The following is a 15764-nucleotide window of genomic DNA, read 5'->3' on the forward strand; positions in this document are numbered from 1 at the left end:
TCTCAAGTTCCTGAAAATAGATTTCTTAGCTTTGATTGGGATAAAAAAACTAGAGAGTCCCTCCTTTCAGGAGGTTCTGGGAACTTAGGGATCAGAGTTCAGGAGCCAAAGTAATCCACAAACGAAAACATAAAAAAACTGCATATTAGGAGTGTGGAGCTGGAGCAGGGACCAGCTGCTTGAAAGCTGATATCTCTAGTTCTGGGCATACTGTAGTAGAGACAAGGGGAGAGTCCCAGCTTTTGGAGTATACCCCCGGAAACTCTCTAACTCAGATAGAACCAGAGATATCTGGCTGGGAAGAGCAATTAATAGGCTTTGATGGGGACCACTGCTTTGAAGTCGGATATCTCCGGTTCCCCAGGGCTGATTTTTCTAATATCTGGTACCCCTGGAAAGAGGGGACCCTCAGATATCAGCCTAGGGTCCTTATACTCCTGGGGCCCTTGGGCAAGTGCCCTTGAGCCCATACAAAAAAACGGCCCTAGGGGGCGCCGATGCTGTTTATTGCACACAGTGCTAAAATGTCAAGTTACGCCACTGACTTATACTACCCATTATGCACAGAGAAAGACTGTGTAAGTGTGTCAGAGTTATTGTGAAACGCGTCAGTCCCCACCTATATATACACCATTGTAGAATGCAAGGGGGGTCACCAGAGAGGACAGACACTGTATAAATAATGCATAAAGCAGACTCTTTTATTCAATTACACTGATTATTTCAGCAAGTACAGAAACCCCCTGATTCATTGAAGCATTAGATGTATTCATTTCTGCATAGTAGACAATCTTACTGCAGGTACAAACTCAATTAAACATACATATATAGTGCTGTACTGGACATAGAGTAATATGCGCTACACCTACACACATAGCTTATATTGGTTTCTCTGTAGGAGTCTTCAGCCATGCTTTGGTAGTGGTCCTCCGATATTCTAGAGAGGAGATTCTGGAAAAATAAAAATTGATGATGAGAAATGTGTTCAAGTGTGTAATCTCCTGTCACACTGCAACATATTATACACTGTCAGTCCCATATTAGAAACCCCAATGAACATTACTTATGAAGAGAATGAAAGAGATTGCATCACTAGTTCTAGGTATACGCAGTATATTACAGAGCTCAGGGATTACAATCAATGTGTGAGGCATCATCCACAGTGCCATCTACAGGCTAAACAGGTGCACTGCAAATGACTTATGGCTCATAGAACAGAGGTGCGGTTTCAGCATGTATTTGTAATATGTGAAAAATAATAGTGCATAATGCAATCACATTACAGCCACTGGCCGGGCAGAGCAGATGATAAGAAGCCATTGTGTCTGCAATGTTTAGCAATACCGCCGCAATTTATTTTTAATGACAACACTTTACAATATATGTGCAGCTTCCCCATCTGAGTATGAAGGGTTATGTATTTGTGTAAAAGGAGTGTGTACTGTAGTGTAACGTCCCCTTTAATCAACACTGTATCAGCTATAGGGGTTTGAATAAATGAAACATAGAAACATAGAACTTGACGACAGATAAGAACCATTTGGCCAATCTGGTCTGCCCTCTTCTTGTGCGGTTATTAGGGTTAGAGTAATAGGGTCAGGGTTTGAATTAAGGGTCAGGGTTGGGGTGTTAATGTTGGGGTAGTAGTATTATTTGTGCAGGTTTTGGGTATTAGTGTTAGAAATTAAGGTTAAGTATGAGGGTTAGGGTATTTGTATTACAGTATTAGTGTTTGGGTTTAGGAATGATAATAATAATAATAATAATAATAATAATAATTTTATATAGTGCACTTTTTCCAATAATATTAAGGGTGAGGGTTAAGGTCTTAGTGGGTCATTCAGACCTGATCGCTAGGGTGCGTTTTTTGCGGCTCTGCAATGAGTTAGTCACCGCCTACAGGGGGAGGGGTAAAGTGCTGTGCAGGTGTGCGATCGCATTTGTAGCAGAGCTGCACACACATCAGTTTGTGCGGTCTCTGCTCAGCCCAGGAATTACTCAGCCGCTGCAAGTGTTTCCTGCTGATGGGGGCCGGAGCTGACGTCAGACACCCTTCTGCGTTTTTCCGGACACTCCTGTAAAAGGGTCAGTTGCCACCCACAAACGGCCACTTCCTGTCAATCACCTTGCGATCGCCCATGCAATCATTTTTTTTCGTACCATCCCGTTGCTAGGCACCGATGCCCGTTGCTGTTGTGCGACTCGCGCCGGCACATTGCGGTGCAAATGCACATCTAGTTCAGATCTGATCACCCGCTGTGCGAAAACACACAGCTGCAATCAGGTCTGAATTACCCCCTTAGTGATAGGGTATTAGGAATAAGAGTGAGGGTTAGGGAAGTGGGCATGTATTCACCCTGTGTGACCAATGGTATGCAGTCATAATTATTAACTTTACACTTACAGCAGGATCAGAGCAGATGCTACTCAGACCACACTTGTCTACCCTCCTGGAATGGCTAGGAGGCTCCCAAGAATTGGGTGGCACTGCCACCCCCACCCCTCCCCCCAGAAAGGCGGGCAAGTCTCCCGCATCTGCCACCAGCCCCCTACATCCCCCTTCCTTGGCCTCTCATAGCAGGTGGGCGGTCTGAGAGGGAACCAATGATAATTATCATTCTGAATCACATCATCATAGCCCCGCCCCCCACTACAATGCCTATTTTCTCGGCAGGGGGCAGAGCCGTGGTGACATGATCGTGCCACCACGCCTCCTGAACAGCCCACCTTCCCACCAGCCATGCTCCTCCAGAATGCTGCTTTAACCACTTAACTGGCATGGTCAGATCACCGTGTCCCCGCAGATTTTGAGGAGATCCATTTTGCAGATGTGCATAATATAATATTTCAATGTTTATAAAAATACTTTTCAAACTATATAAAATATATAAAAACTAAAATAAATAGCCGCTCTCATCACACCAGGCTTGTATGCGACTCAGCTGAGCGTCTTTTTCGCTCAATATGTGCATCTTACAGATATAGCCGGCTTCATCCCGCGTGTGAATAGTCATGCGCGTGATTATTGTTTCAAGGTAGTGCCTCACTGGCGGCCTTTAGACATTGTATTGCCTAATCACGGGCACGACTCTTCACCCCCACTATTCACCCCCAGGTGCAACAAGTCGATCCCGCAATGTGTGTACACGTGCATACCAGTGGCGGTTCCACAGGTGGGGCTGCAGCGCAGTTAAAATTTCAAATAGGGGAGCCGCAGCAACTGCCACCAACTGCCACCTAAAACTGACTCACTGGCAGTTGTTGCGGCTCCTCTGTTTGAATTTTGGACTGCGCTGCAGCACCTCCTCCAGAGCCATCATTGGTGCATACACATCGCAGGATAGATAAAGGCGGCTGCATCTGTATTTGCATTATTAAAACAAGTTTAAGCAACAGAACTACATGACTAGCCTACACTGACCACCGGGGCTTGCTGCATTTGTACATCTGTCTGAGACTGAGTCTGCATCTGTGTAACATGGGCTTCAATGCAGCAGCTGCTGCTTTTCCTCACGCAATGTTGTTCTTCATCTGTGACTATGTATGTGCGTAAAACAAATTCTTGTGTGGTTAACGTTGCTGCCCAGCATCTGTAATAGACTATGAGCTGCTTTTCGCTGTGTCCGCGATGTGACTGTGGGAGTACGAACTAAGCCTAGGAGAGAGACAAAGTGGACGGAGATAAAGTACCAACCAACCAGCTCATGTCATTTTTCAAACACAGCCTGTAACATGGCAGTAAGGAGCTGGCTCTTGATCTCTCTCCATTTCTCTTATGTCCTAGAGGATGCTGGGGTCCACAATAGTACCATGGGGTATAGACGGGTCCACCAGGAGCCACGGGCACTTTAAGAGTTTGAGAGTGTGGTCTGGCTCCTCCCTCTATGCCCCTCCTACCAGACTCAGTTTAGAAAATGTGCCCGGAGGAGCCGGTCACAGCTAGGGGAGCTCTCCTGAGCTTTTCTAGTAAAGTTTTATTTTAGAGTTTATTTTTTTACAGGGAGGCTGTTGGCAACAGCCTGCCTGCAGCGAGGGACTAAAGGGGGAGCAGTGACCGCCCTGCGGGGTCTGAGCCACTGACTCCGCTGACTGGACACTGAGCTTCAGAGGGGTCTGATCGATCTCCGCCACAGGGGAACCGCTCGCCCCAGCAGCATGCCGCCTACCCCTTACAGAGCTGAAGAAGTGGTGAGTGAGTCACCGACCCCCCTAACAAGCTGGGGGCCAGTGTGAAGATGGCGACAATGGGAAGGGAGCGCAGTATTAACTGCGCTCCTGGGAAGGTACCAGATGCACATAGTGCGGCGCTGTGAGGGGCGCCCTGGGCCAGCGCTTACCCCCCCACACTGATCAACAAGCCTGTCGGGGTCCGCGGATCTCAGTCAGCAACTTTCCTCAGGCCAGTATAATCATCAGAAGAGTGGGAAGACAGCGCCATTAAGGGGGTGGAGCTTCTCCTCAGAGCGGACCCAGCAGCGTTCCAGCGCCATTTTCCTGCCTGCACAGCACTGAGAGGAAGAACAGGTCCCTCCACAGCAGCTCCAACTGTCAGTACACGGTACCTGGGGGTTGTAGAAGGGAGGGGAGGCTGTAATTAGACTGTGTGTCCTATTAAGGAGCACAGTCAGCGCTGACAAGGGGTCTCCCTTTGCTAAAAAGCACTGTGTGTGGGTTGGCTCCAATCTCTGTCTCTCTCTTGCCGTTCTTGGGGGGGAAACTCTGTCTGCCCCCACGTGTGTGTGTGTGTGTGTGTGTGTGTGTGTGTGTGTATGGAGTGTTTGGTGGTTACCTTTAGCTATTTCCAGGGACACTGTGTCATATGCTGCAGAGGATTTATCCTCCCAGGATGATCCCATTCCATGTAATCAGGTTAGCACTGGTTTAGAACAGATACCAGCAAGGGAACCAGAGTGGTTTTCCTCTATCAAAACTTGGATTTCTCAGATTTGTGACAGGGTTGCTAGTAATGAATCTGCAACCCAGGTATTACAGAGCTCTATGGCAGTATGGCCTGGTTCTAGTACCTCAGGACACCCCGTAATATACCCCCACAAACGTGCGCTTGTGCATGTCACACAAGACGACACGGATACCAACTCTGACACTACAGATGGTGATGGGGATGTGTTGCGGGGGTCCGCATCTCTTGCAAGGGGAGTGTAATTGTTGATAGAGGCTATCAGGGATGTGTTGAATGTTAATGATACCTCACCTGAGCAGGTTGAGGAGGCTTTTTCACTGAAAATAAGAAAGCCTCGCTAACCTTCCCTGCGTCAAAGGAGCTGAATTCTATATTTGAAAAAGCATGGGTAAACCCTGAAAAGAAGTTTCAGATCCCTAAGAGGGTTCTGGTGGCTTTTCCTTTCCAAGAGGAGGATAGGAAAAGGTGGGAAAACCCGCCGATTGTTGACGCATCTGTATCCAGACTCTCAAAGAAGGTGGTTTTACCTGTTCCGGGATCTACCGCCTTAAAGGAGCCGGCAGATAGGAAGATTGATAACACGCTTAAATCAATGTACACTGCTTCAGGGGCCATATTACGTCCCACTATTGCTAGTGCATGGATTGCAAAGGCAATAGTGAAGTGGTCGGCTACCTTACTTGAGGATTGGGATACGATGGATAGGGATGACGCTGCATTGTATTTACGCAACATTCATGATTCTGCAGGTTTTATGGTAGAATCCATGAAAGACCTGGGTTCCATGGCTGCGGGAATCTCTTCCATGTCTGTTTCAGCTCGTCGGGGACTGTGGCTCCGCCAGTGGTCGGCCGACGCGGAATCCAGAAGAAGTGTGGAGTCGTTACCCTATACAGGTCAGGCTCTCTTTGGGGAAGCTCTAGACACGTGGATATCCGCCGCTACAGCCGGTAAGTCTCCGTTTCTTCCCTCAGCAGCACCTGTTCCGAAGAAATCCTTCTCCTCAGCTGCGCAGCAGTCCTTTCGGCCTAACAAGCCTAGAAAGGCCAGAACATCCAATACCTTCTTTAGGGGTGGTAAGGTTAAGTCCATGAAACCTGCCGCTGCAGGTTCCCAGGAACAAAAGAAAAATTACCAAGAGATGGACGATCAGGCGCTAATAGGTGCTGTTGCTCTAATGCAGCTGCTAATTAATTGGCATAGTCATCACACCCAAAAAACAATACATAGAAAAAACACACAATAGCAGCGCAAACGTAATAATAGTTGATATACTAAGAAGAAGAATCAGAAGCTTTATTGGACAGGTGTACTCACGTACACTAGGAAGGACTGAGTGATTAAAACATTTTAATGTGGTTTTAACTGTGTATTCTATTAAATGTGAAAACATTTTTCATCACTAAATACTTCTTAGTATATCAACTATTATTACGTTTGCACTGCTATTGTGTGTTTTTTCCCTGGAACAAAAGCCTGCTTCAGGTACCCCAAAGTCCTCCGCATGACGGTGGACTGCACGGCCTGGTGGTGGGGCCTGTGGGAGAGAGACTCAGACAGTTCTGTCATGCCTGGGTGTCGTCCGGCCTGGATCCCTGGGTAGTAGATATTGTGTCTCAGGGATACAAGCTGGATTTTCAAAGTCTCCCTCCTCATCATTTTTTCAAGTCGGGCTTACCAACTCTGTTGGAGGACAGCACAGTGCTTCAAGACGCTGTCCAAAAGCTGGTGGAGGCACAGGTCATTGTGCCAGTGCCACCTCACATGCTGACCAAAGGTTACTATTCAAATCTTTTCGTGGTACCGAAACCAGATGGTTCGGTCAGGCCCATTCTGAACCTAAATGTTATGCACACCAGTGCCTGCAGGAAAGTACTAGTGTCAGAACTGTTATGCACTCCAGTGTCTGCAGGAATGTACTGGTGTTTGAACTGTTATGCAAAACAAATGGACTCACAGACAAACTGGGGAATATGACATAACGTACACAGAAGGTGATAGGGTAACAAAATACACACACAGTGAACAGAGAAGCCCAGAGGCTAAGGAACTGGGTATCTCCCTTGTATTAGAACTGCTCAGATGTAAAAAGCAAGATGTTGTGTTTTAATACGTAGAGAACCCGAAATGCTGTTGCTAAGGGCAACAGCAAAACCCTAAAGGGTTACCAACGGGTGTGGCAGTAAACTCCTTGGTCAGAGATGGAATGATAGACACAAGGAGAGCCTCCACAATCCTGATTCTCACTTGCAGTGCACAGGTTTAAGCTTACTGCCACTAAACTGACCCCTGACACCTAGCACAGTGAGACAGGATTAGACAGGCAAGTGTTAGAATACAGCCGCAAACTTGCTAAGTTCACAGAGTAATAACAGAACCCCAGCAAGCTAAACGACTGACTCCAGTCTTACTGCTAGGTCTGGATTGGCAGAGTGTAATACCAAATCCCCAGGCCTATTTGCAGTAAGCAACAAACAAATACAAAGCTACACAGTACTGGCTAACTTTCATGAACTGACTAACCAACAGAGATTCAGCAGCATCTGCTTACCCTGAAAAGAGGCCTTATAAAGCAGGTGCTGTCCACGCCCCACTCAGACCTCACAGACTGTGAGCACAAAAACCAGCACCGGATCCCCTGCCGTGCACAGAGCCTATAACCACTGCACAGCAAAAGACCCAAACCGGAGTATCAGCTGCGCTCAGGTTACTCCACTAGCACTTGTCTCCCGGTTGCCATGACGACGTGGCAGCACAGGGCAGGAGACCCTAACAGTACCCCCCCTCTGACGAGGGGTCAAAGAACCCCTACCACCGGGTTTATCGGGGAACTGCGAGAAGAAAGAGCGTATCAGTCTGGGGGCATGAAGATCACAACTGCGCACCCACGACCGCTCCTCCGGGCCATACCCCTTCCAGTGCACCAAAAATGACAGCCGACCCCGAACCACCTTGGAGTCAAGAATCCTTTCAACAACAAACTCCCTCTGGCCACGTATCAGAAGAGGGGAAGGTCTTCCACTGGAAGAAGGATTACTAATCGCCCGTTTTAAAAGGGAACAATGAAATGTTTTATTGATACCCAAAGAACGGGGCAGATCTAACTGAAATGCCACCGGATTGATAACCCTGGTGATCTTATAAGGGCCGATGAACCGGGGCCCTAACTTATGAGATGGCTGTCTCAACTTCAAATTCTTGGTAGACAACCAGACGAAGTCTCCTAATTTGAAGCTGCAGGGTCTTTTCCGCTTATCAAAAACCCTTTTGGTCACTAATGACACAGACACAAGGGCTTTCTTCACTTTCCGCCAAATACCTCTAAGGACCGAAACCACAGAGGAACCACCAGGCGTGGAGTCCAGGGGGTCAAAAGAATTGGCCTTAGGATGATGCCCATACACACAAAGGAAGGGAGAGATCCCTGTAGCAGAGTGAGCCGCGTTGTTATAGGCAAACTCCGCCATGGACAGATGAGCAACCCAGTCAGTCTGACACTTGGAGATATAACACCTGAGGAACTGCTCCAAGGACTGGTTCACCCTTTCAGTCTGCCCATTAGACTGCGGATGGTAGCCTGACGACAAGCTGACAGAAATCTGGAGATCGGAACAAAATGCCCTCCAGAATTTGGCCACAAACTGGGATCCGCGGTCAGAGACCACATCAAGTGGCAACCCGTGGAGACGCACAACATGCAGCATAAATAATTCAGACAGGCGTCTGGCTGATGGCAGCCCAACCAGTGGAACGAAGTGCGCCATCTTCGAAAACCTGTCAACGACAACCCAGATGGCTGTCATCCCCGAGGATTTGGGCAAGTCCACCACAAAATCCATTGAAATGTGGGTCCATGGCTTAGATGGGATAGAGAGTGGATGTAATGGGCCAACAGGAACCCCTCTAGGAGTCTTATTTCGGGCACAGATGTCACATGCCCGAACCCACTGATCCACATCCTTAGCCACCGAGGGCCACCACACCGCCCTAGATAGCAACTCCCGAGTTCTGGCAATACCCGGGTGACCTGCCGACTTCTTGGCATGGAATTCCAGGAACACTCGCTGTCTTAACCTAGGAGGCACAAACAAAAGACCTACCGGAAGGTCTGGAGGAGCCTGCTCCTGTGCTCTAAGGACTAATGATAAGAGGTCCTGGGTAATGCCCACTTTAATACATGATGGGGAAACAATGGGCAACGGCTCCTCGGTGGTCTCCTGGATTGGAGCAAAACTCAGCGAGAGCGCATCAGCCTTGATGTTTTTTGACCCAGGGCGATATGTTATCAAAAAATTAAAGCGAGCAAAAAACAAAGCCCATCGTGCCTGCCTGGCATTGAGACGCTTCGCTGACTCTAAATATGCCAGATTCTTATGGTCAGTGAGAATTGAGACCACAAACTTAGCCCCCTCAAGCCAGTGTCTCCACTCCTCGAGTGCATCCTTAATAGCCAACAATTCCCGGTTACCCACGTCATAATTCATCTCGGCAGGCGAAAATTTACGGGAAAAGTAAGCACAGGGATGAAGGCGATTATCAGACACTCCCATCTGAGAAAGCACTGCCCCAATACCCATCTCAGAGGCATCCACCTCCACCACAAAAGGACGCTCTGGATCTGGGTGTCGCAGCACCTTGGCCGAAACAAATGCCCTTTTGAGACGGGCAAAAGCCGCTTTAGCCTCACAAGACCAGTGAGCAACATCCGCCCCTTTCTTAGTGAGTGCCACCAAGGGCGCCACTATAGACGAAAATCCAGCGATAAATCGTCTATAAAAATTCGCAAAGCCCAGGAAACGCTGAAGCGCCTTCAAACTAGTGGGCTGCACCCAATCCAGGACTGCCTGTACCTTGGAACCCTCCATTTGGAAACCTTCTGGGGAGATAATATATCCTAGAAATGCGATTTGCTGAACTTCAAATTCGCACTTCTCCAGCTTCGCCCCAAGCCGGTGGTCTCTGAGTTTCTGGAGGACTAAGCGTACATGCTTCCGATGTTCCTCCAGGGAATGGGAGAAGATTAGGATGTCATCTAAGTATACAACTAAGAATCTATCCAAATATTCCCTGAGCACATCATTCATGAAATCCTGGAAGACTGCCGGGGCATTACAGAGCCCAAAAGGCATCACCAAATATTCATAATGCCCTGAGTGGGTATTAAAGGCAGTCTTCCATTCATCCCCCTCTCTTATTCGGATTAGATTGTACGCACCGCGTAGGTCAATCTTAGAAAAAATGGTGGCAGTACGAAGCTGGTCAAACAAGACCGAAATGAGAGGCAGTGGGTATGAGTTTTTAATCGTGATACGGTTCAATTCCCTGAAGTCGATGCAGGGTCGCAACGAACCGTCCTTTTTACCCACGAAGAAGAACCCCGACCCAACTGGAGACTGTGAAGGTCTGATAAATCCCTTAGCCAAGTTCTCCTGAATGTACTCTGCCATAGCCTGAGTCTCAGGACGTGACAGGGAGTACAACCTGCTCTTGGGAAGCTTAGCATTTGGCAACAAATCAATGGCACAGTCATAGGGGCGATGGGGAGGTAGTACCTCTGCAACTTTTTTGGAGAACACGTCCGCAAAATCTGCATAACACCCTGGCAATCCTGGCAAACTTAGCTGCGAGAGCCTGACTGGAAGGCTCAAGCAACTCCTGAAACAATCAGTACCCCAACTAAGAATCTCCCCAGAGACCCAGTCAAATTGAGGATTGTGGGCCCTTAACCAGGGTAACCCCAACACCAATGGGGCAAAAGTACAGACAGTCACATAAAAGGACAATTTTTCAGAGTGTGTGGCTCCAATAAACAAAGAAATCTGGCTAGTGCAAGAGGTAATTTTACCTTGGGATAATGGTTCCCCGTTTAACCCACAAATCTCAATTTCCGATGCCAAGGGTACTAAGGGAACAGAGTGTTTTAGGGCGAATTGGCGGTCCATAAAAACCCCGTCGGCCCCACTGTCCACAAAGGCCTCAGTCTTGACAGTTTGACCGAGGATCTTCAAGGTCACCGGAATGATAAAAGTCTTCTTGGGAAATTCTGACTTCTGGCCTGACAGGATATTTCCCATCACCCTCAGGCCCTGAAGTTTTCCGGCTTTTCTGGGCATGATACTACCACATGACCTTTATTCCCACAGTACAAACACAACCCCTGCTGTCTCCTCCGCGTCTTCTCACGCGAGGAGAGGCGGGTAGCCCCAATCTGCATAGGCTCCTCAGAAAATTCCTCAGAGTCTGAGGTTCCCTTGGGAAGGAAGGAAATCTCAGTCTCCCTTTCAAGCCTACGCTCTCTCAGCCGTCTATCCACCCGGATGGATAACTGCATGAGCTGATCCAAGCTATCAGGCAAGGGATATTGTACCAGTTGGTCCTTTATCTGGTTAGAAAGACCTCTTCGGTACTGGTGTCTCAGGGCTGGGTCATTCCACTGGGTATCATGGGCCAACCTCCGAAACTCCGTACAGTAAACCTCAACTGGCCTTCGCCCTTGCTTAAGGATCGAAATCTGAGCCTCGGCTGAGGCCGTCTTGTCAGGGTCATCATACAACATGCCCAGTGCCGTAAAAAAAGCATCAACACTTTTAAGCGACGGACAGTCAGGCTGCAACCCATATGCCCAGACCTGTGGGTCTCCTTGTAGCAAGGAAATCACTATGCCCACCCGCTGAATCTCCGACCCAGAAGACTGAGGCCTAAGCCGGAAGTATAGCTTGCAGCTCTCCTTGAAACAAAAGAACTGCGAGCGATCTCCAGAAAAACGATCCGGGAGATTTACTTTCGGCTCCTTAACCCCTGCAGGTGCTGCTGCTGCGGGAGCTCCGCCAGCAGCCTGGGAGGTGTGCATTTTAATGGACAAATCATTAAATTGTCGAGTCAGGACCTGCACCTGATCGACCACCTGTTGCAACGTATTTTGAGGGGTATGCTCCATATTCCCACAAAATTTCAACAGGAGTATTAGGCTGCTGAATATGTTATGCACACCAGTGCCTGCAGGAAAGTACTAGTGTCAGAACTGTTATGCACTCCAGTGTCTGCAGGAATGTACTGGTGTTTGAACTGTTATGCAAAACAAATGGACTCACAGACAAACTGGGGAATATGACATAACGTACACAGAAGGTGATAGGGTAACAAAATACACACACAGTGAACAGAGAAGCCCAGAGGCTAAGGAACTGGGTATCTCCCTTGTATTAGAACTGCTCAGATGTAAAAAGCAAGATGTTGTGTTTTAATACGTAGAGAACCCGAAATGCTGTTGCTAAGGGCAACAGCAAAACCCTAAAGGGTTACCAACGGGTGTGGCAGTAAACTCCTTGGTCAGAGATGGAATGATAGACACAAGGAGAGCCTCCACAATCCTGATTCTCACTTGCAGTGCACAGGTTTAAGCTTACTGCCACTAAACTGACCCCTGACACCTAGCACAGTGAGACAGGATTAGACAGGCAAGTGTTAAAATACAGCCGCAAACTTGCTAAGTTCACAGAGTAATAACAGAACCCCAGCAAGCTAAACGACTGACTCCAGTCTTACTGCTAGGTCTGGATTGGCAGAGTGTAATACCAAATCCCCAGGCCTATTTGCAGTAAGCAACAAACAAATACAAAGCTACACAGTACTGGCTAACTTTCATGAACTGACTAACCAACAGAGATTCAGCAGCATCTGCTTACCCTGAAAAGAGGCCTTATAAAGCAGGTGCTGTCCACGCCCCACTCAGACCTCACAGACTGTGAGCACAAAAACCAGCACCGGATCCCCTGCCGTGCACAGAGCCTATAACCACTGCACAGCAAAAGACCCGAACCGGAGTATCAGCTGCGCTCAGGTTACTCCACTAGCACTTGTCTCCCGGTTGCCATGACGACGTGGCAGCACAGGGCAGGAGACCCTAACACTAAAATCATTGAACCCCTTTCTAAAGGAGTTCAAGTTCAAGATGGAGTCGCTCAGGGCGGTGATATCAGGTCTGGAAGAGGGAGAATTCCTGGTATCACTGGATATCAAGGATGCGTACCTTCACATTCCGATCTGGCTGCTGCATCAGGCTTATCTCCGCTTCGCATTGCTGGACTGTCATTTTCAGTTCCAGGCCCTGCCATTCGGCCTCTCCACAGCACCAAGGGTGTTTACCAAGGTGATGGCGGAAATGATGATACTACTCCGCAAGCAGGGTGTAAACATCATTCCTTATCTGGACGATCTCCTGATAAAGGCATCGTCCAAGGAGAAGCTGCTGCAGTCCATTGTTCTAATGACGCGACTGCTCCAGAGTCACGGGTGGATTTTGAATTTTCCAAAGTCACATTTGGATCCAACCCCCGAGATTGTCATTTCTGGGAATGATCCTGGATACGGAAGTGCAGCGGGTGTGTCTTCCATGGGACAAGGCGTTGGTGATCCAATCCATGGTCCGGGTGTCTGTTCATCAATGCATTCACCTATTGGGAAAGATGGTGGCCTCCTACAAGGCTCTCCAGCACGGGAGGTCCATGCTCGGCCCTTCCAGCTGGATCTCCTGAACAAGTGGACGGGATCTCACCTCCACATGCATCAGAGAATTCGTCTGTCACCAAGGGCAAGGATTTCTCTCCTCTGGTGGCTCCAATTGCCTGACCTCCTAGAAGGCCGCAGGTTCGGAAATCAGGACTGTGTCCTGCTAACAATGGATGCGAGCCTTTGGGGCTGGGGAGCAGTCACTCAAGGAGTAACCTTCCAAGGACGGTGGTCAAGCCTGGAAGCCAGCCTGCCCATCAACATCCTGGAACTAAGAGCCATCTACAACGGTCTTCTTCAGGCGGCCCCTCTTCTGAGACATCCAAGTGCAGTCAGACAACGTAACAACAGTGGCTTACATAAACCGACAGGGCGGAACGAAGAGCAGAGCGGCAATGTCAGAGCTGACAAGAATACTCATCTGGTCAGAAAAACACGTGTTGGCACTGTCAGCCCTCTTCATTCCGGGAGTAGACAACTGGGAAGCAGACTTCCTCAGCAGACACGATCTCCATCCAGGAGAGTGGGGACTCCATCTGGAGGTTTTCAAGGAAACAACAGATCTTTGGGGATTGCCCCAAATAGACATGATGGCCTCTCGTCTCAACAAGAAGCTTCAGCGTTATTGTTCCAGGTCAAGGGATCCACAGGCAGTGGCAGTGGACGCCCTGGTGTCTCCGTGGGTGTTCCAGTCAGTGTACGTGTTTCCACCACTCCCACTCATCCCAAGAATCCTAAAGGTCATAAGGAGAACAAGGGTTCAAGCGATCCTCATTGCCCCAGATTGGCGAAGAAGGGCTTGGTATGCGGACCTTCTGAATCTACTGCAAGAAGAGCCGAGGCCTCTTCCTATTTGGGAGGACCTGCTGCAGCAGGGGCCGCTCGCCTATCAAGACTTACCGCAGCTACGTTTGACGGCATGGAAGTTGAGCGCCTGATTCTTGCTCGGAAAGGCATTCTGAAGAAGGTTATTCCTACCCTCATACAGGCTAGGAAAGGGGTAACGTCCAAACATTACCATCGTATTTGGAAGTAATATGTTTCTTGGTGCGAGTCCAAGAAGTTTCCTGCGGTGGAATTTCAACTGGGACGTTTTCTCCTCTTCCTGCAAGCAGGAGTAGATATGGGTCTGAGGTTGGGATCTGTGAAGGTCCAGATTTCAGCCCTATCCATTTTCTTTCAAAAGCAATTGGCTGCCCTCCCTGAGGTTCAGACCTTTTTGAAGGGAGTTCTGCATATCCAACCTCCCTTTGTACCCACTACGGCACCATGGGACCTTAACGTGGTGTTGCAGTTCCTCCAGCTGGATTGGTTTGAGCCTCTACAGGAGGTGGAGCTCAAATTTCTTACATGGAAGGCGGTCACTTTGTTGGCCTTAGTTTCTGCTAGACGTGTGTCCGAGCTGGGGGCTTTATCCTGTAAAAGCCCTTACTTGATCTTCCACAAAGAAAGAGCTGAGCTCCGGACTCGTCAGCAGTTTCTTCCGAAGGTTGTGTCGGCATTTCCTATCAACCAACCTATTTTGGTGCCAGTGGCTACTGAATCCTCAATTACTTCAAAGTCCTTGGATGTCGTGAGAGCTCTGAAGATATATGTGAAGAGAATTTCTCGTCACAGGAAGTCGGACTCTCTGTTTGTCCCATATGATCCCAAGAAGATTGGGTGTCCTGCTTCTAAGCAGACTATTTCTCGCTGGATTAGGTTCACTATCCTGCACGCTTATTCTATGGCAGGACTGCCGTGTCCAAAATCTGTTAAGGCCCACTCTACTCGTAAGGTGGGGTCTTCCAGGGCGGCTGCCCGGGGTGTCTCGGCAGTGCAACTTTGCCAAGCTGCAACTTGGTCTGGGTCGAACACGTTTGCAAAGTTTTACAAGTTCCATACTTTGGCCTCTGATGATCTGAAGTTCAGTCAATCAGTTCTGCAGGAGCCTCCACGCTCTCCCTCCCATTCTGGGAGCTTTGGTACATCCCCATAGTACTAATGTGGACCCCAGCATCCTCCAGGACGTAAGAGAAAATAGGATTTTGGTACCTACCGGTAAATCCTTTTCTCGGAGTCCGCAGAGGATGCTGGGCGCCTGCCCGGCGCTTTGTTTTCCTGCAAACGTTATTTGGTTCAGTACAACTTCGTTTTAGTTGAGTAGTGCTTTGTTACTTGGTAAGTAATGTTTCAGTTGTTGCTGAGTAGTTCAAGCTAGTTGTCTTGACGTGCCTTGTATGTGTAAGCTGGTATGAATCTCACCACTATCTGTGTATTTCCTTCTCTCGAAGTATGCTGTCTCCTCAGGCACAGTTTCTAGACTGAGTCTGGTAGGAGGGGCATAGAGGGAGGA

The 15764-nt window shown here is 48.6% G+C and overlaps 1 long non-coding RNA gene across 2 annotated transcripts in view; it reads right to left on the bottom strand.

The window, feature by feature from the left end:
• Positions 1–676: 676 nt before the first annotated feature.
• Positions 677–15764, bottom strand: part of LOC134988053 (uncharacterized) — a 101655-nt gene continuing 86567 nt past the window's right edge. For both annotated transcript variants that reach the window (XR_010193595.1, XR_010193589.1), the window contains exon 3: positions 677–951. This is a non-coding gene — a long non-coding RNA (uncharacterized LOC134988053). The remainder of the gene's footprint in view (positions 952–15764) is intronic.

Source organism: Pseudophryne corroboree, chromosome 2, assembly GCF_028390025.1.
Source record: "Pseudophryne corroboree isolate aPseCor3 chromosome 2, aPseCor3.hap2, whole genome shotgun sequence".
In the NCBI taxonomy this organism is placed as follows: Eukaryota; Metazoa; Chordata; class Amphibia; order Anura; family Myobatrachidae; genus Pseudophryne; species Pseudophryne corroboree.